General features: G+C 42.8%; 1 long non-coding RNA gene across 1 annotated transcript; it reads left to right on the forward strand.

Moving 5' to 3' along the window:
- The first annotated feature begins 340 nt into the window (after positions 1–340).
- Positions 341–4,743, forward strand: LOC146197389 (uncharacterized). The gene is made up of 3 exons (XR_014705666.1): positions 341–443; positions 2,388–2,463; positions 4,589–4,743. It is a non-coding gene; the product is annotated as an uncharacterized LOC146197389 (long non-coding RNA).
- The last annotated feature ends 9,847 nt before the right edge of the window (positions 4,744–14,590 follow it).

The raw sequence follows: 14,590 nt of genomic DNA on the forward strand, positions 1-14,590 counted from the left end.
AAAGAGGAGTATGTAAAATATTACCCAACGAATTCATTTCGCTAGTGCTATGGCGAACAAAATAGATAAAGCTTGAGAACATAAAGCAGTCAAACGCTTTAAGCAGATGTTGCCATCTATTCACTGGCCTTATATTTCCCTGTTTTCTTCAATTTCATCATCATTCGTACCGCATTGAAATTTCTTTATACGGATATCATGCCATAGCAATGACAAACTTTCCCAAATATATTATCTAAAGAATTCATTACACTTTCGAAATGTCAAATCCCTTGCACATCATGATTTACAATGAGTATATAACCTCAGAAAGCTCAAAAGGACATAATTCTCTGCTCAAGAAATCATCAGTTGTCAGTGTGAGGAGAAGCTGCATTAAGGCAGGACATGCGAAACTATTTCTTTTTCATAGGATTACTTTTCACGTTCATTGGAATGCAGCAGTGAGTATGGTGAATGAATTTCGCCGTTTCCTTTTGTAGAGCCCATTTTCTAAGCGCAGAACTCAATAGAAACTACAATCAAGCAAAAAGAAGTAACTAAGGCTACAAGAATGGAATGTGTTCTAAAATAACAAGACGGCCAATGCAGCGTGCCTTAGAATTTACAAATTCAGTTATCTAAAACCACGAAAAACAACCAAAAAGAAGCTTAGCAATTTGCCTTGCATTTCAGCAAAAAGCTTGAAAATCTTAAACTCACCTTTTTCTTCTTGCTTTGTGTACATCAGCAGCTGGTGACTCTTCAAACTTTCCCTCTGGTTCGTTACGTGTAGTTATCCAAGCCAAAGTCTTGCACACCATAAACTGACGCAATCGCCATTCACTCACAGAGTGCTCTTCCATAAATATTACCGGCCAGTTTTAGATTCCACTTTCTTAAATTAACTTCCACTACGTTATACGTATAGTCGCATTGTTTTCCTTTGTTTTTTCACTGTTTCCTCGAAGATATCTCTAAAAGCGTAAGTTACCAGCCCACATATAAAGTCAGGCTTCAACCAAGCCGTATGGACGTGCCGGCGTATCGTAGGGGTAACGAGAATGCAAACGGTTCTAGCAGGCTAATTCTGATATCACCCTCCCATATGAAAGGAGTGATCCGAGTAGGCAGCTCCTGCCCATGACATAGGGGTAACGTGAATTCAAATGTCATGGCAGGCTGATTTTTTTATGAGGAGACCATAGCTACGTACGCCTCTTCACGGCGTAGATGCGGCCACCCGAGGTCGCACTTTGGCTGTCGTAGGATTGATTTCGCAATAAAAACGCGATCATTTCCATGAGTTAGAAATTTCGGTTGCTTATCTACGATGCTGATACCTCGATTAGCATTCCTATGCAGATTGCTGCTACCTAGCGGCTTTACGTAAAGTGCTAACTGAAGTAGCGATAATGGACATCCCTGTTTGACAGCTCATAAGCACGGCACGAGCTATAGGAAACAGATGAAAAACAGTAGATGTAAAAAGCAGTGTAGGTTAAAAAAATGTCCCTAAAATCTATGTCGGGGTGTCTTTCAAACACTGTGGCAGCTTGGAACTGTATGCTAATGTGCGTACCTGATAATAAAGAGGAAATAACAAAGCAGTAAATTCCATATCGCGCTCATGGAGCTAAATATTGCATAAAGCGATATTTGAACCAACCACCTGTCACATCATTGGCGTACTTGAAAGTACCATCTGCTGTGCATGCAGCAAAACGCAAAACGGCAGATAATATGAATTAACAGGTTAAATTACCACAGGTATGCATAGCCGTGTGGTGCGCCTGCCCGTCGGTGAGAGGTCAGTGTACGCTACTGAGGGCCGTATGACGAACCTGTAACGCCAGCCATTAACACTGAGACCTCATGTGCTTAAACGTGGAGGCGATGCGTCCATAAAATTATAGCAACGCGCTTGATTTGCTCGATTGAATATTCTGATCGGTGGCCAGCGGTGGACAGACAGAACTACGGTAAATATATAGTTTGAACACATAGAGCATTGGTGGCATTTCTACATCTTTACGGGTAAGTGTATTTGGTTTTTACTGTAATATCCACCGTGCTCTGTTGATTCCCGTTACAAGAATTTTATCGGGGTGTGATGTTAACACCAAATAACAGAAATAATTTAACTTAGCCTCAGCAAATTCAATAGGCAAGGCAACGACTGCGAAATATCAGTTAATCAGTCTTGTAGGCACACTACCGCCGCATATTAAAAGACTGTAGGTAGGCAAAGTTACTGAAGCAACCACCACGGCAGGCCTCAAACATCACAGTGTTGTTGTTGCTTTGTTTTTTTGGCATGTGAATTCAATCAGTGATTAGCTAAGCACAGTGAGACCTGTCTCAGCTATGGGGAGCACTAGTAGCTTAAAACACTACCATGTTTTCAGATGTGGGCAATTCAACTCTGTAGCGGCGAAATATGGACTTGAAAGTATTGAATTCTGCGAGTATCCGCCCAGGCAGGTAAGTTAACTTGTGCTTAGAGTCAGCTGCCATTTACGAAATGTTTTCTTCCCAGGGTCGTTTCAGTCGTTTCACCTAAACATAGAGACAAGCGTTTTATTCGGATAGACCAGCTATAAGTTCAATATTTTTCCTTCACATCATTATGCATGCTGTAGTTAGATCATGAGTTCACAATCTGCGAAAAAAAAATTATATTTAGATCGTCTTGGATTTCGGCGCATTCCACTGTATACGCACATTTATTCGAACTATGCCAAAACAATATCAAAGGAGTTGACAAGCACATAAACGGAGAGTATTTTTCACGCATTCTCTTTGAACAAACATCGCAGTCTTGATCGCAATGAAACACATTTTTTAAAGGAGGAAATAATGTTTAACCATTTTAATTCACAGGATAGAAAGACAAAGAGGAGCGCGAGACTGCAGAGACCAGGAACTTTGCGCATATTGCAAAAAAATAAATAAAATGGAAAAGCATCACACACAAGAAGACAGCACATTAAATTGAAAGCCAAAGGCTTCCAATTCTGTCTTTTCCTTTCATTTCTGATGGCATTTGTTCTTTGTTTTCGTACATTTTGTTTGTTTATTATCGCATGTTGTTCGTTTGTTTTTCACATATAAAGCTCACTTATGTTTCGGGCTTGACATTGCATTGTCACCTTTCTTTTTTCAATAAATAGGAAACGACTGAAAGCCATAAACGTGTTTAGTCACGGTATAAATTAGGCTTTGACTATGAAAAACTCCGGCTGTCAGGAAAAACATCGCTGATGACTTCGTAATCCAAGGAGAGTTTGCTGCAAAGGGACCTGTCTCCACCCTCGCGATAACGGCAAATAATTTCATTCCATTACGTGAAACATTAAACTTAATTCAACATGGTTTCGTAGCAAGTTCTTTGGCACTAGATGAAAGACACGGACGTAGGAAGGAATACACGAGACAGGCGCTGACTCCAACTAATTATATTGATACAGACGCACCCTGCATTTATACATAATGCGAGAGCGAGAGCGCATGCGTGTAGGAAATATCTTGCTGGATTAAGAAGAGCAGATTACATTCTTCCATCTATTTAATAATCTTAATTCGCTGTCTTTGTTGTGTCTTTTATGTAGCGCTGAATAACTTGTTACGAAACCATGCTTCGTCAACTACCCCCGCAATGTGCTTTGTTAATTCCACTTAATGGTAGTTCGCCCAGAGAAGAAAGTACCTTATACAAAAACAAGAAACAAAAACGCCTTCTCAGAGCGAGACGTGGAAATTTCCGCCGAAATATATCTCCAACTAATGGCCCCCAAACAGCCTTTCGACAATAATTGGTATTTACTTCGCAGGACTTGAAGAGAAAGTGATATCTCTGTGAACGCAGATTTTTTTTTCTTTTTTTTTTTTGTGGGGCATGAATTTCATGACTCATTTGTTGCGATTATGGAGTAACATTTATGGTGCATTAGGATGTTTTTCACTCGCTTCAAATGCCTATCAATGCATAATGACGTACTCACATGCTATACTTTTGCGTCTCAGTACTACTAAATAATAAATAAAACAATTATGCGTGTTTTCAAATTTTGCTAGTCGTCCTCTGTTGTGTTTTAGCAACTTTTACACTTAAAAGGGTTTCGGACCTCGGAACTCAGGCATCCTTCTTAAACAGATGTAAATATGATTATTTCAGGATATCGATTTCAGTCGAGAATTCGTACTTCTTGTCTGTTGTAATGGCGTCTTTTGTTAAGGTCTCCACGCAGCAATCGTTAGACTATTCATCTGGGCCCTCTTCTCTTGGCCAGCTGAAGACATCAAAATGGGCAAGAATCTAAATGACATGCAGTAGGGGCGCACTTACGTATTGGCAAAAAGAAGTTGTAAATTATATACAAAGCACGTCTGGGAAATATCTGTTCGTTTCTGCTTAATCATTTTTCGTTATGTGAAGCTTTTCATGCATCGATTAAACGTGACTAAATTACTTTATCGGTCCTTTTTTTACTGTTCCCGAAAAAAAAAAGGTGTCAGCCAAAAAAAAAAAAAAAGAAAAATGTGTCTCCTGTTCCGCCTTGTCTGAAACTATATCGTTGTAAATTTTTTGGATGCACCTTCTTCGTAGTGTTCAAGTGACGAGGACTGCGGCGACAATTGTACCTGCTACGCCATTGCACAGAATTTGTTCTTTTGCGCTGTTGGCATAATGGATCTGTACGACTACTATACGGGATACCACCACTGGAATCAGCAATATTGAATAAAGCAGGCTTTGGATGTTCGAAAGCAGTAATATTATTAAAGGCGCCAATAATGTTTTGCTATCCTTGAGTGCGTCGCAATGTGCCCTGCGTAATCCCCAGATTTTTCTTTGGAAGTATAACGCGTCAGTTGAGTTTCTTGTTACTTGTCGTATATAGCCAGAAAAATAATTACGTCTTTACAGTCACTATAACTTATAACACCATTATCCATGTTTTTATAAGGAATTTCCGACCAACGAATCTTCCCTTCTCTGCACTTAATTGTTATTAAGTTTATGCACTGCACAATATGCCCGATAGGTGCGAGGAAAGTTTACTACGATGCCTCCTTGCTTACGTCCACACATTATTTGCAATTCAGGGCCAGCCAGAAAAACAGCAGAAAGAACAGAATGAGTAGATACACTGAAGAAGCTAGAGTATATTATATATAATAGGAAGAGAGACAATTTCACTCAGTATTGCAAGCAAAGCAGCAACATATGTCATTCGAGCTTATTTTACCTTGACATAAAAAATTCACGATACATAAGCGCTAACACAAACATAATCGAAAGCACGGCACTGATTTTATGGTTAGCATGAGGCTGATAATAAAGTTGCTATCAGGCTCAAAAAGGTTGGACCATGTTTTATTTCTAAAATGAGCAACTGTGTGGCATTCTTGAACGCATGAAATTAAGGCCTGGTATTTCGAACATAATTATATTAATTGTTGGTGGATCTACTGCAAGCCATAATTTGTGCGTATTTGAGGGAAAACGACAATCACATGTAATTGTGCGGGAAGCACAGTGCTTACAGTCGCGATTTGTTTTTGCTGAAAAATCATATTCTGCCGGCCAACCCACAAGAATTGATATGGTAACAGAAAGTTAAATATTACACTTGTGAAAAACTTATATAACCGTGTAGGCGTGCAGATAAATTAATTGTGCTCGACTCAAGGGTTTCTCTCACAATGAGAACGCAAAGTAAGGCCGGATTAAAGTAAATCGCACGAAAGAATTAAGGACTTAGAGCAGTTTTCTTTGTACCCTGTACGAAGAAAAAAACATTAGCCTGAAAGGGAATTAACTATGAATAGAAAGGATGAGCCAATCATATATGCAGGTTGCTGAAGTAAAAATAAGCGAATAAAAATATATCAGCATGACAACAAGAAGTCTAGAAATAGCAACACCATACAAACAATTTAATTATTCGCCCCACGTTACAACACCTACTCGGCCGCCTCTTCAGGGGCGATGAGAAATTTGTGATCGGCAGCAGGAGGCGGCCTCTGCTTCTTCTCTTGTTGCCACGAGACGCAGACCACTCCGTATGCCGAGGGGACATTTCCAGGGGCCTTTCTCGGTTAAAGCAGTTATGTTCTACGGCCAACACGCTCGCTTCTTCAAAATGGACTTTGGTGTCGCAGAACTCGCAGTGCTCGGCGAGGAGTCTGTGTTCGGTGTCGGCTGACCGGACACTTCCCGTGTAGCACGCATCTCCGAATAATATTTTTGGTCTCGCAATGTATGACGCGGGGCGTTCAGAGCACGAAATATTGTAGATGATTTTTCTTCAGAGATGCGACCTTTCGGACGTGCTTGGAAGCAGAAGAAACTAATCGATACAGGGCTGCCCCTGGAGGCACTCGTTAAGTGTCTAAACAGAGGCAGCTAAATTCCGATACTGCTGTTCGTCGCGCTTGAAAACACGTACTAGGACAGTATGCGCAAAATACTGCTGAATAAAGGAGTCGTTACCCCTTAGCCTCCTTCTCAGAGCATGCATACAGTTGAAAACTGCTGCTGGAATATTAAAACAAATAAACTTACAATATAGTACTAAATATAAATTCAGGATCTCTATTTAATTTAAGATACTCTGTATTTTCAAACCTTTGCCAAGATATGAAGTTAACCTGTCCCTCTGGATAAATGCAAATAATACTATCTCAGATCTTAACAGAAAGCAGCAATCGGCACTTCAAAGAAAAGGTAAGGTGCTGCGATTCCGTTTCGTTACCTTCACTACAAATTCGGTGAACTCTTAGCAGCTCGAAATTCTCCGGCGCTCTGCTGTACCAAAACAATTCCCAACTGTAAAGATGAAGGGAGAAAAGAGAGAGAGAGAGAGAGAGAGAGAGAGAGAGAGAGAGAGAGAGAGAGAGAGAGAGAGAGAGAGAGAGAGAGAGAGAGAGAGAGAGAGAGAGAGAACTTTTATTCGTCCAACAGAGTGACTATCCCGGTCTTCAGGGGTTAGACCCGGAAGGTGGGACAGTCTCCTTAGTTGCAGGCCGGTAGTTCTTGGACTCCGGCGGCATCTTCGGCCAGTCGATTCGAAGAGATTCGCTCAGACACAGCGGGAAGAGCTCCCCGGAACCGGAATTCTGCCGTCTTGATTCACTCCCGAGGAACCGGCCAGGCCTTCTCTGAGACCCATCGTGAAGCCCTCACTTGAAGCCTATAGGCACACCCATTCTGGTCGCTGCGCAGCAGCAAGGGTGTCTCCGAGAAGGACATCGATCATCGTTTGTGCAGATAATAAAGAAAAATAAAAGAAACAAACTAATAAAAAAGAGGGTTCGTACAAATTAGGCTTTTTCAATGGCTGCCATGGTGCCCTACATTCCCAATTAGAAACATGGGGAAAAAAGTGGTGTAAGCGGCAAAGTAAGTCATATAAGAGATCGGTCCATGGATACCATCCAGGCGGCATTCGGGTGGGCCTGAAGTTCATCGTTGTCGTACATGGGGGCTCCAGCTTGAATTTACCGCATAACAGCTGCCGATGTCTGCCTTTATCCAATTCGTTTCCGGCCAGATATTGTTATAGTCCAATTTTTTGCTTAATATTGTGCCAACTATGAAATAATAAAAAATGAGCTGTTTGCAAATAACCACCGCACGTGAAAATTCTCAAAATTTGTGGTTAGCTTTAGGCGCTTTGATAAGTGAACAGGACAGCGTGCTCCTCTATGCTGTCTTATTGCGCTACGAAACATGAAATCTAGTTCAATATCAATTTCCCATGCAATGCAGTGGGCGTTTTAAAATCCTTTTCTTTTCGTGCAGGGACCTCCTTTTGTTTTCATATCGAACTGAAACTAACCTTATAGAAGTGCTCAACAGACCAGTACCCCTTTAGCAGGACATTCAAAAATGAACCTATTTATTTAGTGCGAGGCCCACCGCAATGTAGGATTTACATGTTCGTCTCCATTCCTGAGTGCAGGGTATAGCATACCAGGCCTCACCAGATCAACTTCCGTGCCTTTCTATTCTTCTATTTCTCGCTCTTGCCCTGCATACATTTTAGTCTCTTGTTTTGCGTGAACCCAATAACTATGCACAGCAAGTATGAGACACGCACTGCCGCAGCGTTTGTTTTTGTTTTGTTTTTTGCTTTTTTTTTTTTGTTTTTTGTAGCGCAAGGCTATAGTAACGTTGAAGCAAATGAAGAGGATACGTATCCTCCCCGACCTTGATAATTGATAATTGTCTATCGCTGCAGAATTGTTTGTCAAAACTGCGAATTGCAGCCTTTTCTTTTTTTTTTCTTTTTTTGATCCTGCATTCCCGACCATTGTTTCACCATTTATGGCCCATGGAATTCATCCAGGTGGCATTCGATTGGGCGTCCAGTTATAAAAACAAGACGCCCTCTATCGTTGCGCTTGCATACGCTATAGCGGGCGCTCAAAGTTTCTGCCGACACAGATGGCTGAACCAAGTTAATTCCTCAGTTAGGTAGGTAGCCTGAATCTGCGCGTGGTGTTCCTAACTTAGACGCCGCTTTCTCGAATAGTCGAATTGAGGCCCGCAAATTACGCTAATCGAATCCTAGCTCAAGTTGGACACGCTATTAATCTGAGTGCAACTGCGAAACTACTTCGCAATCCATGAGAGTTGTTTAGCCACAGAACGATAGAAGGAAGTTGGAGTTTTCTGAAGCAGAGCAGAAATATTAAAGAATCATAAAGTATTCGAGAGCGGTTGCATGTTTAAGGCATCGACAGCATGCCCTAGTCATTGTTCTGCATTACGGCTGGTGAGCTTGCCAAGTTCATTGAAGCTTTTAGCTAGCAATGTTTTTTACCGTAACGCAGATCATAAAAACGATTTATACTAAAAGCGGAGTTCAACAAAATGCGCCTTTTTGACCACCCCTAGAGCAGACAACCAATTTCGTGCACGTACGCGATATAATAGTCACGTGATCGCATTCGATAGTGCGTAGAGCACTAAAAAGGCTATTGAAGTTCTCGAGAATTCTGATATGGCTCCACCAGATTGTCATCCCAAATTTCTAAAGAACGTAGGTAATATGCTATAACTTTGAACGCGAGATCACTCTGTAACCGGCATCCCTGAAGCTGAGACAAAAGAACAGGCATTTTATTTTGAAGACAATGTTGAAATCAAATCCGTTTAATCATTCTTCTTTCCAGCTGTAAAAAGCGTGAGTTACCTTGTGGGATTTGCTCGTACTGCGTAAGTTAAGTTCATCTCACTCTTGTAATTCAGTATTGAGTCTGTGAGCAGTTTCACGTCATTGACTTCGCCTCATGATTACATAACCATATATTCAGTTCCTGGCTGTCTTCATGGTTCAGAAGTGACTTATGGGCTAGTCATCGATCAATATTGCACAGTGGGTATGTTTAATCTAAGCATCTGGGTCAATGCTGAGGGAGTGCTAGTTTCACCTCTGCCGAATTCTTCGGCCTACTTCCAGAGGTTCGTCATTTTCCCGATGATGTCTCAACCATTGGCCACTGTCGCAAGATTTGGAAGCAAGTATCACGAAGAATAAGTTAGAAAGAGCCAGCAGTTGTTAGCCTTAGGTTCCTCATCGCCTAGCCAGGAAAGCAGGCAAGCAGAAAAGGTCAAGAACTTGAAAACGCGCTTCAGCTGAAATCGCTACTACCACTGCCTAAATAATCCGCGTTGTTTGGTTTAACTTCCATTTTCTAGTGGAACCCTAAGAAGGGCTTTTCTGCCTTTCTTAGCGCGGCGCTTTCTTTTTGTTTTTGTTTTTTGTTCAACATTCAAAGTACTACCAATCGTACTTATCAAGGTATGACCAAATAAATGAGCAATTAACGAGGAAGGTAAGTTAACGTTTCCAAGCATTCTCTTCCATACAGTCCTCTTCAATTTATTGAATAGTACTTTCAGCTTTGAGTTTGTGACTGCTCACGTTGGTTTTCTTTATTTACGACTATTGTTGTCTGACCAGAAATGTAAGAAATGGCTAAAATATAGAACTTAACAAATCAAGACTGCTCTGATTCCTGAAGACTTTAAATATTTTCCAAATTCTGCTTTTAGCGTGTGTAAATGATCCTTTCATTTCTTACAGAAACGCCAGAATCTGTACTTGCATCTAGATGACGAAGGGCTGAAGCGCCCTTTTCAATTTTTTTGACACTCCACGCAGCTATCCCGCGACACCTCCGAAAATTGGAACAGCACATTTTGCTGCCCAATTTGCGTTGTAACCTACCTTCCGGGAAGGCCACAAAAGGCCCTGAAACTGATTCGGTACGCCGAGCAGACGCCCGGCTTTTATTAACCGAGGGCCTTTTAGTTTGCCTCCAGATAATTGTAGTTCCATTTACAAGAGAAAGAGAGGAATGCAGCAAAGTGGTTATCGTGAAGGTTTCTCGCTTTCAGAGCTAAAAATCACAGGCAGTCAAACTTTTGCGCGACAATGCTGTTTGATTTTGTTTTGTATATGCCCACGCAGCAAAGTGGCCTGTAGCGATAAACAGAAACCGCTGCGTTGCGCAGCCAAACTTCCGGCACTATGGCGGTGCACTTCCGACAGTCTTCATTTCCGAAGAAAGACGGTGCGCGTAACTCTCCCGAGTCCTATTTCCGGTGAGGAGCTCTTGCCCCTCTCGGAACGAACGAAGACAACATTTGTGTGTGTTCTTTTATTGCTACGTGTACCTTTACCTCCCTAAAAAATGAGGCACTCCCCTTTTTATGCCTCCTTCCACTAGGTAAGAAACTCGGTGAAAAAAACATGCGCCTTAAAGGTCGAAGCGCCAGCTGAGGAAGTCGGAGGCTGCTTGGGCGCCTAAAATGAAGGACTGCTGCTGAGGCGACGGCGTATACACCTTATTCACTTCTACTCAGAAGCGTCAGTATTCTATTCAGTCCTCATTCTTCTCACCGCGTATTATACCGGCATTTTGCACCACTTACCTGTGTTACGCTGGATCGCATACAGGCTTTCCTGATTTCAAAATAGCATATAATTGTCAAGAACACTGGCAATATCTCCTGTTTTGCAGCTTTTGCATAGCTCCATGCAAAGGCTTGAGACGGAACTGAAGGCCCGCAGAAGCAAGTATCACAAAAGGTAAAAGTGATACAAAACGTGAACTTCTCAATAAAGTGACACGTTATGTTGCAAAGACGAGCTATTATGCGTACAAAGTATGCTGCAGAGTAAAAAAAAAGAAAGAAAGAAACAGGCTGAGAACCAAAATGGTTTTTTTTTTTTTTTTTCTGCAGCTGTGAACCGATTGACTGAAAATGAGCATTCTCTCTTTGCTGCCATTTTCCTGTGGATAGAAATTTGTTTTGTCGGAAAGAGCTCAGCTGGAGGCTCTGAGCTGAAATAGAAAGACGCTTTAGACACCAAGTCAACGGAAATCTAGCAAGGGTGAAGGAAAGCCCCAGTCCGCTATCCAACGTTTCCAGAAGTAGTCTTGTCGAAACGTTGTCTAACGGGCTGAGGCTCCCGCTCATCTTTGCGCACCAATATTTTATTCATCGTTTTTCTTTAGACACCTGGCACTCAAGGATTCGCAATGTTGAGGTTCAGAAATTTTGCTCTTCGGCGCTGGCTTAACTGAAGCTTAGTAATTAGTGATGTGGGAAAAGAATAGTGTGCGCATGTAAAGAGGAATCGCTGAAGGAAGTTATTAACGCGGAGCCTAAGTATCTCCTTATTTCTTATCCTAACGTACGAGGTAAATTTCTTGTCCTACATTTAAAGAAATCCGCGATTTCTCCTGTGTTCTCCTTAACCTTTGTGATGAATTGTGATAAATTACTCGCCGATCATCAATCCGGCATCCACGTTGCGTGGTGGCCGCCTAGAAGGCTTTAACGGAACAAACCGGGAACTAGGCGGTGGGAAATTGAGTTTTAATGTAGTGGTTGCTGTGCACAAAAGATTGAGTAGGCATGTTCCCAACAGCGGTAATGATAGCGGCACAAAGGAGCTATTCAATTCCATCTGGCACCTCTTTGCTGGGGGAAGACAGCATTACAATGCATTTCTTCCCGACCGACATTCATTGTGCACTGTGTAACATCGATAAAGCCTCATCGACGTCTCCCGGTTCAATTCGAAGTGCCTGCTGGAACTCTTGCAGAAAAAATCAGGACAATTTTTTTTATTATGTACAGGTGCGGACATAAGTAAACGGAGCACGCTTTTGTGCTCATGTTACTATCACGCCTCCTGCATTCCAAGTGAAAGCTTACTGGCGTCTACTACCGGCTTGCACATACCACGATTGCCAGTTCGAATTTTGCAAAACATTTTAGAAATAAATAGCGTGCTTAGTGTACTTTTGTCCATACCGTAAGTACGCACAAGCAGTCAGTTGCTGCCAACAATCGAAATCAACCAACCGCATTTGTTATCTATCAATGCAGTGCTAGTACAATTTTTCCTCTGTCCCCATTGGATATATTTTGATCTGCGAATGCGCCCGGAGAAATGTGGGCGGGTTTATGACTTTGGCCCCCCTTTCTTTCCATCCGCTTCTTTTCATGCTGCATTTTCATATGAGAAATATAGCGGTAGAGGAGTTGTGTCAAACCTTATTTCTAAAGCCTTTACAAAACGTTCGTTCGTTTCCACGTCACTAATGCACAATCCGACAGAACATGCGTAGAGATAGTAGGTGCTGCATTTATACTGGTGCCGCGAAGGTGAGGGCCACACAGATAGAGACAGTGGGTTTTCTCCGAAAGAAGACACTTCTAACCTTGAGGTAACAGAGCGGAACGTGGACGGGAGCACGAGATTAGAGGACGACACAACAGCGCTCGTTGTGTCATCCTCTAATCTTGTGCTCCCGTCCACGTTCCGCGCTGTTACCTCAAGATGCATAACCAACATGCCCAAGCTGCAATTCTAACTTCTAACCTGCTCTTCTTGGTTTTTTTTTTTTCTTTGTGGCCGTCCCTCCTACTGCAAACATAAAAAAATTACCTGCTGCGGTGAAGTTTGTGCGCTCATCTTAGACGAAAACTGAAGTGGCCCAGCTGTATAAGTTGTATCTTGAGGTCGGGGTGGTGGAAATTCAAGGTTGTATCGGGTCCAGCAGGCTGGGGAACATGCAAGCTACACGTCCCAGAAACCCGTGTTGTGCCTGGCCAAAGCCACCCAGAAATTCAGCCGGACGCCAAACTTCTTCGGCTAACGCTTCCTTCACAAAATACGGATACTTCTCTGCAAAGACCAGTGCACTGGAGGCGAGCCGTGCCAAAGGGAGAGAAGCGACGTGTTTCAACATGAGCTGAGCGTCCAGACAGCACGACGCCGTGGCCCTGACGGTGGACCCCTTCTCGCCCCGCGGCATATTTGAAGCGAGAGCGCAGCAAGCTCTCCCATTGGCCCTGCGAAAGTGCTGCCATCGGATTGGACCATTTTGAGCGTCAACGGTTCTCGGCGACGGAGTCTCAAGTGCTTCCGTTCGAGAATCGAGACTCCGAGTGTGAGTTCGTCACGAGCGTCCATCGGGAGCAGTTCGCCCCCTGACAGTGCGGACGCGGCGGAATCTCCCCGGCCGTCGCTGCGCGAGAACAGTCGCGTATGGCTATGTTAGCTTTCGGCCCCAGAGCCGATCTTGTTGTGTTAATACCTGTAAATAGTGTATAAAGCCTTTTCTTCATTCACCAACGCCGACTCGGATTCATCGCTACCGCCCAGGGAGCTGACAGCCCTCGTTCACGAAACGGGTGACGAGAGCTGCGTTACCAACTCCTTGGCACAACCCTGTTGACGGTGGGCTACTGTGTGATAACCCCACCGGCACAACATTGGTGGCAGCTGCGGGATCCACTGGCACAACACCCGCTACCGACAGCGGAAAGCAGACGCGGTGCTCCGAAGCTTTTGGCCAGGATGAGAAAGGAAGAAATACCCAGCACCTCCACCACACTGTTGCAGTCGGCAAGCCACAGAAAAGAGAGATAACCGATGACAGTGAAATTACTTTTTTTTTAATGAAAGTCGGCGGGTCTAGCGCGAGCACTCCTGTCCGCAACACTGTCCGCTTCTTCTTCGTTCGTAACAATATGTAAGCAGCTCCTGTGCAGCCGTCTTAAAACTGGTTCCGTTAACAATTAAAGTTTACTCTCTCTCTCTCTTTCTCTACCTCTCTCTCTCTCTTAAAACTTGTCCACATCGATATCTATCTGAACCCAGTTATTACAGAGATGGAAACATTGTGGCCCGGACGTACTAAATGAGAGTAGTGGAGAAAAAGGCTCTCCTAGCTCAATATATATATATATATATATATATATATATATATATATATATATATATATATATATATATATAATTGGAGCAGGCTGGTACACCTAGACTGGAAAAATTGTACGCATAATGCAAAGCTATCGTCTCCCGACTTCCCGGTTGCAGCTGCCCTAGGTACGTCTCAGGTACGTCTTAAGCTTTCATCAACCCACAACAAATTAAAGGCTTGCACGCCTGACTATGAGCACTAAACAATGCGTCCTCACCTCCTCATGGTTCTTCGCGTAATAGATAGGAATCATGAGAGTGATGCCCACGAAAAATACTGTTTTAAGTCGAAAGCTTTAAATTGGTCATGG

This window comes from Amblyomma maculatum, chromosome 3 (genome assembly GCF_055883805.1).
Source record: "Amblyomma maculatum isolate TAMU_Amacu chromosome 3, ASM5588380v1, whole genome shotgun sequence".
In the NCBI taxonomy this organism is placed as follows: Eukaryota; Metazoa; Arthropoda; class Arachnida; order Ixodida; family Ixodidae; genus Amblyomma; species Amblyomma maculatum.